This window comes from Orbicella franksi, chromosome 5 (assembly GCF_964199315.1).
Source record: "Orbicella franksi chromosome 5, jaOrbFran1.1, whole genome shotgun sequence".
NCBI classification, from domain to species: Eukaryota; Metazoa; Cnidaria; class Anthozoa; order Scleractinia; family Merulinidae; genus Orbicella; species Orbicella franksi.
Window position 1 is genome coordinate 26,993,819 of NC_138149.1, and position 13,739 is coordinate 27,007,557.

Consider the following 13,739-nt stretch of genomic DNA (forward strand, 5'->3'; position numbering starts at 1 on the left):
AGAGTCTCGTCGCCGAATGATGACGTCACGAAACATTTTGATATATTAGGTTCAGTTGTGATCAGCATTATGGGAAGACATTCATGAATTTTGGGGGTATTTCTGTCAGGCGTATCTTTTTAATTCGACCGATGAGGCCGATGATCCGGATTCAAAATGTTTCCCAGTATTCATCGGTTGTTGATGCTCTTTTTGTGGGGGCTTTACTGTGGGGGCTTTAGCCTCCACCTTGCTACCGTCCACGCAATCTATTTGTCTACGTGCCGTTGAGTGAGCTTATATGAGGTAAGCGTTCGATACAGCGGCCATTGCTGTTTTGAGTACAAGTAATATTTTTGCACAGCTTACCGTCGCGAGTTGGTTGTAGTTTTCAAGGTACAGTGTAATTTATTTTACATCTTTAAAATAATTGCTTTGCCACGTTTTTTGTTATATATTATCTTTCTTCCCGCACTGCCCTCGAGAACTGTATACTCTTTGTTATTTCACTTAGATCTTCGATTCGTGAGCAAATTTCTTTGGCGATACAAGATTTGTTTTGCTCACGTAAGTCATTGACTTATCCAGGCTCGGTTCGTGTTCAGTGTGGATTGCACGGGAGAAGTATTCGCTTTCGCAAGCACTCACCTTCTTTACCCAAACGTGTCACTAATTGGACTCTACTGTTATCACATCAATCGTATACATGTACTTGTGCTGTTCAGTCATATTAAGCAGCTGTGAATGCAGTCAAACTGAGAAACTTTCATGTACTGGAGATGTTTGTTAACTACATGACAATATTAACTGCGAGTATGGGGACATCAATTGAACAATACCGGTCAAGGAAGCGAAGGATGCCTTATCACATGTTCAACGGGGATGGATTCTCACCATGTCTTAGCTAAATGTGTTTTACTTAACAACATTAACACAAATTCTGGACATGTACGGAAATGATGGGCTACAATTTGTCTACATCCCATTGCCTGTAAGGGGACATGAATGATGTGGAGAACACTCCAGACCCTGCAGTATTTGACAACACTGATCCAACAACCACTTTGTCTGCTGGCCACAAGTCGAAGAACTGACAGAAGCACTCTTTGGTGAAAACCTTGTTAAGCAGTGTGTTGCAAATTATGTTCACGTGATTATTGTTAAAATTTACAATCATATAGAAGACAATGTACTCAGAATATGCTTATTGGATCTAGCCTATACAGTTCTACAAGACATTAATTCTGTACAGAAAAAAAAAAGTGTATTTACTCGGTTACATGTAGTTAATTAATATTCCAGGAATAGTTTTGGTTTTTGCCAGAATGTACATTCAATGTAACGTAATGCAATACAATACATTGTTCATTACTTTACTCTTGACAACAAACAATGCCCAATATACGTCTCTTAAAAATTCACTTGCAGAAGCATTTTCAAATAATTTTCTCAAGCTCGTCAATAATTCAGCAAGTTTAAACGATGTAAATCATAACTGTGATGTTGTTTGCATATCTGATCTTAATTGGCATAGATGTTGTAATTTTCATTTGCCTTTTTTCTCTTTAGTTTTAGTTTCAATTGAGAACATAGGTGTACTTGTGTATATAGAGTATCAAACACAGAAGACCACATTCCATCACATTTCCAACGCTTTAAATTTTGTCAAAAATTCTCTGCTGTGTGTGATATTTTAAACACTCTTCTCCATATTTAGAAATGTGGTTAAACACGGACTTTCATGCTTGATGTGTTACATCATTGATGCTATAATTGTTGTTTGTTACGGTTTTAAAGACGTCAGAGCAAAGTTTTGACATATTTTTAATTTAACTTCGAGGATTTGCATGGGATACCCTTTTCATTTTAGAAATATACTTTGGTCAGCATTGAAGAGCTTGAAAACTTTTCATATTTGTAATTGTCTTGCTCACAAACATGGACTGGTCCTTCAAAATGAAAGGTGTACTGCACATGTCTTGATTTGTGGTTGTCATGCTGATATGCAACAAGTTCAACACGACCAGGAATGTGATTACAGTGAATGAATGTGTGTACAAGAAATTATCCTAAAAAAGCTGACAACAGTTGGATAATTGTGTTCTTCAAATAACATTTATGTAATTAACTTCACACTGTGAATAGCATGATAAAAGATATGTTATCATCTTTTCGTATTTTAAAACAGATCCAACTGATCAAAGTAGTATTGGGTTTGACAAAAAAAATTATAGCACCTACAATGAGAGACATCTGTACCAAGTCATGTGAGCATAAGAACCTTGTAAACCAGAGTGAAGCATACTGGGCAATGTGGAACACTCCTTTAGACATAATTTTGATGTTTGTCACATAACATTTGACTTTTTCTCAAGTTTCAGCTGATAAACCTGGACTGTATACTTTTCATGTGAGTCGTTGGAAGCTCCATCACACAACTCCTGGCTAACAGCCATTTGAAGATTAATATTGAATCCAGAAACAACCAGGATGCACTCTTCTATCCAGAAACTATTATGCAAACTACTAGTCAATCATCAACATATACTTTTAACATCACAAGAATCTGCACATATCATAAGAAGTATGCAAACTATGTGAACAATATGTTATATATATATATATATATATTATTCTTACTGCCTTTACAGTAACATTTTACCACATTTTTCATTATCTTAATGCTGGCAATCAACAAAAGAACCTACATCCTGAATGCAAATTGAATATTCTTATACCACATGACAACATTTCTTTACAGTCACGAAAAAACGTATTCAGAACTTCAGTGTAACTGGCTTAGATATTCCATCAAACCCTCTTGACAGTACATGTTCAAGTTAATTTGATATCTGTAAACTGTCTTCAATAAAATTAGTAACAACTCACCTATGTTGATACCTAATAATCTATATCACCTTATTTGTTTAAAGTTATACCTTTATCTTTCTAGTGATGGCCTATTCAGTTGTAGTACTTTAACCCCCGAATACTGACATTTAAAACTAGCACTCCAACTGTATGGAATGAAAGTAAACCACACAAATACGCTTTGCGGACCCATTTCTACTGTATTCTCCCGCTTGTTCAAAGTGGAGACAAAGAAAAGAAGAAGCGAGATGTGTTTTTTTACACAGTCCACGACGATAAGTATGAGACTTTGTTACTTCTTGTCAAGGGAAAATTCCACGTGCCAGTAGCTGAGCGGAGGGGATCACAGTAAAGTGCCGTGGTCCAGTTTTGGGGAAGGAAGGAACTGATTACTCTAGGAAACGAGGAAAGTCGCGCGCTAAGGAAGGAAGGAAGTCAAAAAGTCGGAGGCTTCACGAGTTGTTGCAAAAACATTTAAAGAAACCAAATCAGCCGGTTACAAAAAGCTAAATTACGCAGGACTTACTGAGCGAAAGATACGACAAGTCACTTCAAGTAGCATTAGATACAGTGTTCGCAATGCAGCATTTACAAACAAAGCTGTACCAAAGCCTTTCAGAGCGCACCAGGTACAGTCGCAGCACCAGATCGATTTGGTTGACGTGAACACGAAGCCAGTTGAGCTTGGAGGGAAGAGTTACAGGTACATTCTCTCTGTCATGGATGTATTCAGTCGTTATCTCTGACTCGTTCCACTGCCCACAAAGTCAAGTCGAGATATAGCAAGGGAACTCAAAAATATACACTGATGAATATGAACCAGATGGGCCACCGGATCGTCTTCAGAGTAACCAAGGCCTGGAATTTCATGGGCTTGTAGAAAATATTTGCAAGTAGTATACAATTTGAAGAGTTTAAAGTAGGCCTTACCACCGTCAATCGCAAGGCAAGGTTGAACATTCGCACTGATGATTGCGTGACAAAATGATATATAACTTGATGGCTATGAAGGGGAAAGGAATCACAACTGGACCAAAAACCTGCCAAGGTACTGCAGAATCCTAAACGAAGAAAAGAAAGAAGAACTTGGCTGGTCAAGCCCCTTTTTTTGAAGTTTACTATGGGCGAAAATCGAATGTAGTGACAAAAGATATTGCCAGTTGTTCTTCAGAATCATGTCGCTTGTGAACTTAAGGACGGTGCCTACTTTTGTTAGTGCGCACACGTTCTGCGCATCACGCAAGGCGTGGTTTAAGTGCCACGCGCGCGCTGGGTTGACATTGACGCAATCAACTACGCTTATTAAAATGATTAAAATGCATTTTCCTACTTTGACCAAACTCAAGTTTAGTGTACCTGTACTTACACCAGGAACACCAGAATAGTAGCATATCGCTAACCACTAACTGTTAACGTCTTCAAGCTGAAAAACTAGCTGTTATCTGCCGAAAATTATACTGAAATCCAACAGTAGGCGAATTCTAAGGAAATTTGTGAAAAAATATCCTTTCCTTCTTTTTTCAGACCCAGGCCTTAAACGACCCAGGCCTTAAACTATTTGAGAGTGGACTAAATGGTTAAGCAACGTACATTTTTCTCGTAAGAATTTAAGTTTCTTTTTTTATAAAATGTGGGAAGCTTTTCGTCAAGGTCTGGTATACTTGTTGCAAAGTTGCATTTTGTTAGGAAGGCAAGACTACCATGTTTGTGCAAGAGCTGGTTGGGGATTATTTTCCAGGAGGCTTGTGACTCGTCTTGAATTCTTTTGACCCAGGCTATTTTGAGCGCTTTTTCTATGATCTTAAAATCACACATTTTCAATCTGCCATCTTTCTTTTCTCCAATTATAGTGTTTTTTAATTTTATTTTAGGGGGCTTCCCTGTCTAGATAAAATTGAAAACTAGCTTATTTACTTCTTGTACGTAGTCATCTAGAACAGGGAGCAGCTGAGTAAATTAATTTAGATATCCCAAGTGTAATGACCATGTTTTTCTTTCCATAAAGAGTTAGACTTCTTCGTTGCCAAGTGTTCAGCGTTTTCTCGAGGTTAAGTATTTTTTCACCGAAGTTCAGCCTGATAGCACTTGCTTGGATGTAAGAAAAGAAGACACCAAGAACGTTGAGAGCCCGCGGGGGAGGGGGGGTACTTTGGGAATTTCTGGGTAGGGATGTGCCGCTGGGACTTTGGAATCCTCAGCCTATACCAGAGCTAGTTCAGCTGAATTTTGCTACCCTATACTAGAGTAAACTCCCTAAATCCCCCCATCTATCGACACTGTTGAGGCTGATTTGCGTAAATTTAAACTTGTCGATTTGATTTTTTTATATTTTTGAGTGGCAATTCCTGGTTTCCTTAGTCTAGATAAAATCTTCAACCAACTAGTCAGTTTTGTGAAAAATTATACCCTATTCTAGACCCAAACGCTCTGATTCATATACCCTATCCTAGAGTAAACTGCTTGAAAACCATACCCCTTACAGCGGCACATACCTATATAGCCCATATATGGCTGTCCCTCCCCCGGGGTTGATAGGTTCTTTTGGCCAATTAAAACCAAATGGTTCATCCGTTCTTTCATCTGTTGTTATGACGCAATTTATCATCAATAAGAGGACAGACGCATAAAAAACTGACGTCAAAGGTAGAATTAAAAATGAACTTTTACTAAGTATCCTGGACAAAGAAAATGCGTTTCCTCAGATACACAAGATTATTCATAAACGGAAATCTTTTAAGTAATTAAAATCAATGTCTTCTGTCATTATTCTCCCCTGATTTTATTTTAGTAGTCTTAAAGTACAGAAACGATAATAATATTAACTCATTAATTATGTCTTTAATCTTAAATTAATTATAAACAATTATTGGATGAGGTTTTTGTGATATCCAGAATAATCAACGTCGAGGTAGGGGTTATCAGCCGAAGCCGAAGGCTAAGGCTGATAACCATTACCGAGACCTTGATTATTCTGGATATCACAAAAACCGAATTTAATAATTGTTTTATTATACAATGAACGAAAAAAATGGAAGTCATGTGTTTGCTTCTTCACTGACGCCAAGCAAGTGAACACAAAGCGCGCGAACTTGACATATTTACTCGTGACCTTAAATGTCCTTGACATGATTATTGTATAATCTGCAGATAGATGACGTCACAGGCGCTGATTTCGAAAATTCACTGTACGCTTTCGACCAATCAGAAAAGAGATAGTGAGTTCAATGTATAATAATGATTGTTATTTAATTGAAAGACTTTTTTTGTAGCTCTCTTAGACTGAGTGGTATCTCATTCCATAGTCTGGCGCCGATTTTTGAGAATGCAATTTTTTGCAACTCAAGTTTTGAGGCTGTTATATAAAAGTTAACCAGCTGTTGATGTTATTATGTGACAGGCTCAGTCATTACTGCAGTAAACCATCTTAACACTACACAGTACAAGTTCACTTGACATGTGTAAACGGTGCCGAGCTCAGAGAGTTAAAGTGCACCTAGCTCCAATTTTTTTTTTCGCTAAAACAAATCTACTTGTTAGTTGAAATACTTTTGCGAAAAAAATCTTTGGATTCGGTTTAATCCTCGATTTTCTGTGCCCCGACGAAATCTCGAAAATTGAACCAAAACGCCGCCATTTTGTTTCGCGACCGAGTTTGAGGAGAATGGGTCCAGCGGCTATTGTGACGTCTACCCAGGAAGGTTGAATATCTCACGTCCTCTTATTTCCTTCAGGATGGTGCAACATACATTTCAAAAGTGCTCAGAGACGCCTTCCATAAGTGCTATCGGCTGTTGCAATAATATTCCAGATTCAAAGAAAGATATGCTGTACAATTTACTCGCGACTAACGGTCCATGGTACACGACATAAAGACGTGAACGAAGGGTTGATTTTGTCGAACCGAAACAAGCGGAATGAGTCTGTGAGAACCATTGAAGAACTCTCACTGGAATTACTTCCGCAGACGTCCAAACGCTATTTTCAAAATTTTACGCTTAAAGCCAACCAGCAATTTTTCCGTTTTGTTGAACAAATACAGAGAGCTGACTGAGGCGATATTGTGTTTGGTTCCTGGGTAGACGTCATCAGCAACTGCCGCCCAGACTCCCTAAACGCGGTCGCGTAAGAATTCAAGCGCGACTTTGAAAGGGCATATAAAATCGAGGATTCAACCAAATCCAAAACTTTTTTCGCCCAAATGCTTCGAATAACAAGTGGATTAAGTGGATTCGTTTCAATGAAAAAAAAAAAAAAAAAAAAAAAAAAATGGGTTAGGTGCACTTTAAACTCACATGGGACAAGGCACAGCATACTGCATAAAATAAACCTAAATGAAGAGAGATTAAGATAAAGAATTATTATTAGAGGATAAAGTTACTAAGTAAACAGTATTCTGCAACAAATTTCCCACTTACAATTTGAAACGACTTGACTAGTGAAGTGAAGTGAAGTGAAAGACTTTATTTAATGAGGGTGACCCGTGACAGTAACTTAAGTTACTGATAAACTTGGGGCCCTCAGCTTAAAATAATCAGAATGCTTAAAATATATTATTTACAATAAAATGCTAAAATACGATATTATTTACAATAAAATACTTAATTAAGTTACTATTAAGTTGATGTCTGAAATAAAAAAAAAATCTATGTTACTTAATTCACTCATTTCCCCACCTATATCAGGTTCAAGTGATTGCCTTCTCGCTTGTCGCAATTCAACTCCCAGATACTGACATTTAAAACAACACTCCAACCGAATGAAATCAAACTAAGCATAAGCTCACAAATATGCATTGCGGACCTATTTTTGTCAATCGATAGCAACCGAGTAGAAACATTTTCGGTGAGTTCGATTGTTATCGATTGGAAATATCGAGCGATAGCAATTGGCGATTGATATCGATTGAATCGATCGATTTCCGATATCGATTTTTATCGATCAAGGACTACGCCTGCTTGTTAAGTTTCACTCTCTCATAGGAACCTCTTCGCACCACATCGTGGAGGCGAGGAACTTCAATCTGGACCTGTCATCAGGATGACGCGTCACGCTTCGGTCCTGCTATTAAAGGTTAGTTCTAGTCACAAACTAAGCGACTTTGGGGATTTGCCGACAAAAGTAGAGGAGCAGGAACAGGTGGCTCAACAACCGGGAGGTTTCGGTTTCCACGTACAGTGGACAACAATAAAACATTGATCAATCTCTTACCTTAAAACTTAAAAAAACGCTATATAGGTACGTAAAACACAGCGGTCAAACGTCTGCGCATGTGCGAGCTATGGAGCAACTAAAGGCGGCCAAAACGTTTTCATAACCTTGTTCTTTTCGTGGGTCATCGGCATCCTATAAATGACATCGTTCTCGTTATTTATATATTTGTTTGTGTTTTAGCTTTTACAACGAGAGCTAACAAAAATAAGAGTTAAAAATTGTTCTACCTTCTGCTTGTTGCAGGTCTTTCCTTTCCGCGGTATGTATTTTCCGTGCTTCTTGAATTGTTTGCCCGCCTCGACTTTGCATTTAGTTCACCAGTTTGTCCCCGGGTTTGTAGTTTGGAAAAGATTTTCCCATCTGGTCAAAGACCTGGTACAGGTGGTTTGGGATCGTTAGTTTGGCCAGTTTTCGGCTATGCCCCCATGACGATGGACATGAACATCGTTTGTAGTTCGATTCATCTCGTTCCTGTGCTTCAGACAAATACAGGATCCAGACAGAATCCTCGCAGTCCTTGCCAAAATTTTTCCAGCTCGCCTGAGCGAAGCCGAATCACTGCAATTGTCTTTTTCTTCTCCAGTTTTTTCTTCTTTTACACACCGCTTGTCGTCCGTTTCCGGCGTCACGCATCGTATGATTAATAAAAACAAACAAAAATATACTACGCCGTCGGCTAGTAGCATGACACGGGTTTTCAAGAGTTATAAACTTTTTTGGTAAAGCTTAAAACAAAATGGTAAATTAACAGAATACCGGTAACTTAATTAACTTTGTGGCTGAAAAGTCTTAAGTTTTCCTTTTACCTACTTTCTTTTCCTTTTACAGATTTCTATGAACTTTTCAATTTTTTTTCGTAAATTTTGCGTGACACCGGTTGTTTCCCATGTTTTCCTTTGAATGTTTGCGCGGGAAATTGGCGCGCGGCTGCCAAAAATGTACCCGTTCGCGCATGCCCGACGTTTGACCGCTGTGTTGGTACGTAACGACGTCGGAACATGGACTTGTACTTCTTTCAGAATCAATAAGTATATAGCGTTACAGTAGCAAAGAAAAAAACATAGAAAACGAAAGAGACGGGAAATCTAAGCAATGTTTAACGTCCTTAAGTCCAGTAAGCGAGACATAAAGACAATTTGTTAGCTTGAAGCTACAAAGGAAAAGAATACTAAAAAAGGTGGCTATGTTTACAGATGATTTCCAATCCGTACTGCGCAGTATCGGCACCTTAATGTTTATAGCGGAGCTCCTGCGCGCCGAAGGCGCGCGAGCGGAGCCCCATACCTTAGAAAATTTGGTAACCTTTGGTCACGTGACTGTCCGTACGTCCGTACGTACGTCCGTCCGTCCTTACGCCTATGCCTTGAAAACTAAAAGAGTAGCACCATTACCATAGCTACATCTTTGATTTTGGGCGTCCACGCTATTGTTAATTGACAGCTGTCACAACAAGCTATCCGCTGACCAGTATCACGTGACCACATCACGGGCTCAGGTTTAGAGCTCGGCGTATTTTCTAAAGTTGACCGCTGTCCAGTTACTGGTTGGATTGGATCACGGGCTCAAGTCACGTTATTTCTCTGTGGGAGAAGGAAGGAGTACTCGCAAATGTAAAACTTTCGGCGCAAATTAATCCCTGGCGCGTTGTTGACTTTTCTTCTGACATATTCTTTGTACAATCGTCTCTTGGAAAGTCCCTGATATATTGCGTACGTAATTTCTACAATATTGGTTAGGCTTGTTGGGTATAGGTTGTTGAAATTTAACTGGAAAAAATAGCAAAACCACACGCTGAACAATTACATGCTCACAGTTGATCATTTTTTGAGTTTCTGATCTAAGAAAAAAATAATTCTCTTTTTCCTTTATGGTCAGTTATTGCAATCAGGAGCTCTGCTTTTAGGCTTGGCTAAATCTATCTAGTAAACATTATAAGTTTTCGTTCGATGGAATGACAATCGATGCTATTCGTTACGAAACAACATACCTTATCTTTGAGGTCTTTCAAATTCTTTTTTCAACAGCTTCATTGATTTTGACAGCTGCGAAGTTGTTTCATCAGGTGATATGAGAAAGAACGAAGCAAAAGCCTCGCATCATATCCATAATGGCGGTTGGTTTTGAAACTTTGAATTTACTTCATGTAAGTAGTTGCGAAATGTATACATTTTGTGATGTCTCCCACGAAACAAAACAAAAAGCGCAAACAAACTCTCGAGAGTGCGCAGTACGGACTGGACGTCATCTTTAAAGTTCTGCCAGTAAAGCAAATTAATGCAAATCTTTTTTTCTACAGGGTGGCCCATTCAGCTTCAAGGCTGGTATCCATAGGGGCCTTCTAGATATAAAATTAATTAAATATCTATTTATAGCATTGATTAAGTTGTACTGTATATTAGAAATCTAAGAATGTAAAAATACTATGCTATGCTTATGCTAGTAATTTAATATCCTCTCTTTCATACCGGATCATCTCTAGGATAGTTGAAGTAAAGCGTTGTTCAGTGCCGGAGTTGTAACTGGAAATGTTTGACAGTTACGTGATCGTAACTGAAAAGTACTTCACTCCTACATAGTTCATAAACTACACACCGCCTATTTCTTAATTTCACATCTTTTGATAGGAAAGTGCATTCCTTGATAAGAATGCAAAAAGGAGGGGGACATGGGGACATGGGGGGGGGGGGGGTTCTGAAGACCGCAACACCGCAAAAAAAAAACTAACGAACACCGCATCACCGCAAGAAAAGTCAACGAAACACCGTCACCGCAACACCTATTTTTAGCGCCATGATTCCTTCATCTACACTTAAAATAATACTTTTATACCTCAACAATTTTCCACAAAATAAACATATCACAACGCTTTTCATTGTGCATATGTTGATACTGCTGATGCCTGTAAATCAGTTTTCTTGCTCTTGTGAAGAAACCTTGCGCGAAGTTAGGAAGCGGACGAAGAAAAAAGAGAGGACCCTTGAAAGATGGCCTTTACCCCAGATCCCTCTCTTCTTTTACTTCGCTCACTTTTCTTAATGTATAAACCCACTCACTGAAGCCCTATCTTCACTGAAAGTATTGCTTTCCGGAGCTTGCTACGTTTGCGTTTGATGTTGATAATCGAAAAAATAATTTAAAAAAATAGGAGGTGTAGAAAGTCGCGGGACCTTGGAGCGGGTAAAGACTGGTATCAGAATGACCTGTAGACGAAGCCGAATAGCAAAAGGAAAAAAATAGTAAACGTGTGTAATTTACAAAGTTTCCTTTAATAGCTTAGAAAGCCTTCTTTCTTCCCTGCCGACGCGACGTCTGAATATATTTTGTGGCCGGTGGTTTTTGCCACCTTTTCCTTTCTTCGAAGAAAAAAGCTGCGCAGTCAATAATACATTATATTCGGCCTTGGCGTGTCCAGAATTTCCAGGATTGTTTCTGTCCTCGCTCCTCCACGTGTCTACCGAACACTGAGCTCCGGGTGGCAGAGGTCGAGTTACTTGTCAAGTTACGTATAAATGAAAACAGCTTCGGATTGGCAGCCGAAGCATTTTGAAGATTGACTAGAAAGTGATGGTCTGTATTTTGTTACAAATTATTAACCTCAATGGTACGTGTTTGTTGTAAATTAGCATGGATTAACGAAGTTAGGTCAAATTTAGGTTTGAGAAAGATAAATCAAAACACCACAGCACCGCAAACAATTTCATTTCACCGAACACCGCGGCGTGAAAAACACAAACATCGCACACCGTAGGGTTTGAGATCACCGCAACACCGCCAGTTGAGATTTTATTCACCGCATCACCGCATTAAAAAAACATCAACACCGCAACACCGCAAATCCCCATGTCCCCCTCAGAAAGGTAACTCATGAAAAAGTAATTTATCTGAAAACAAAAGAACTAAAGTTGGATTCAGTTAGACGTTGTTTACATTTTTCTTAATCAGCATACGACTTTCGTTAGCGAAGGTAGAATGCTCCAGATTAATCACAACCGTCCGAAGTTCACGTCTCGAGAAAGCGTTCGGGCTATCTTTGCCATCACTGTTATCGTCTTATGAACGGAATAACAGTGATGGCAAAGAGAGCCCAGATCGGCAGAGATCACAAAAAATCACAACGGACACACAAGAAATGAGTAAGTTTTATTAATCTTACAAGTAAAATGTTCATAATTGGCCGTATTTCGTTCCCGATACATTCCCTTATAAATTGTTCAAATTTTCAACGGCTCCTCGCGTAACGTAACGCTGCGTCAGTTCAGAATCACTAAGCATCATACTGTGACGGGACAGATTTTAGGTATGTAGGTTGAACAAGAACTTCGCCAAGAACTTCGGTTCCACTGGTTTATTAACGGAGTAACGTAGCGAGATTACAACGTCAGTGTCAGAGAAGAGAGTGATTGAAGAGCCCCGACTAGTTACAAAGTCGTTCTATTTATGCGAAAAGAAATAAGTTAATTGTTTTTCACACGATTACAGTCCATTCATATGCGAAAATAGGTGTTTTCAGGTGCCGCAAGACCCGAGAATAAAGGGAATGCGAAATGAGCAAGGTTTGTTTGATCGTGCAAAAATTTGCAAAAAGGAAAATATCTTAAGGTCTAAATTCCAACACAGAAAAACAGTTCGCTAAGCCAAAACCTAGTAACTCATCCTAAGTTGCCATCGAAAAGAATTCAAGTTTACGGTTGAAGAAATATATGAAATTCAACGAAAACTAATTCGACTGAGAACAAAGGAACTCTGAGGTGGCAACTTAAACTAGAGATCTCGGTTTTAATGAGGCAAATGAGCCTTATCATTATGCGAACTCAGGCCGCAAAAGTGTGAACGATTCCGCGACTTAATCAAACAAGTTGATCTGGTAAGGTTTGCTCATTTTCCGATCTTGCAGCTGAGAACACCTTGGAATGAAGTAGTAGGTTTTACAATGGAGAATAAGTTTACAAACGATAGTAAACATTTCTTCTAGAGATTCCTCGCTTTCTAAGTTACCGAGTTTACAACAATGGTTAACCGATATTATTTAAAGATAAAAGGTAAAATAAGGTTGAAACAAGGATTCTCTTTTAACCAGCTAAGCACGAGTGTTGGACCTAATTCTTACTTTGTCACAACGTGAACTCACACTTAGTTCATAAAGGAAAATCCTTGCTCTCCGCAGATGAATAAACTATTCCGGTGCTAACACACGTACATAGCAGTTACTGTGCGGAGTCAACCTGAAATGAATATAATTTCCCCTATGATATATATCGTATCCCAACACCTAGCGTTCGAACCCGAAGAGAGAATTAAGCGAAGATCGTGATACAAGTGTCTATCAGCAAGCTTGTTTTTTCTTTGTTAACCGCAGTATATTCCTAGGCGATTATCACCACAAATAAACAAAATCAGCTCGGTCTTTTTAGAAAGGAAACTAACTAATTGTGTTTTAATTGATCCAGTTAATTCTCTCTTCAATTCCCCGCTGTAATAAAATGGCTAGATATTTCATGAGATTCTAAAAGCAAGAAATCAGCGTAAAAATGGATAATTAACTAGCAAGATTCAAAAAGCGAATAATCAGCGTAGAATGGGTAAATATCTTACGAAATTCTAAAAGCAAATAATCAGGGACAAACACCTAGCAAAATTGTAAAAGGAAATAATCAGCAAAAATTTTAAAAGCGGATAAT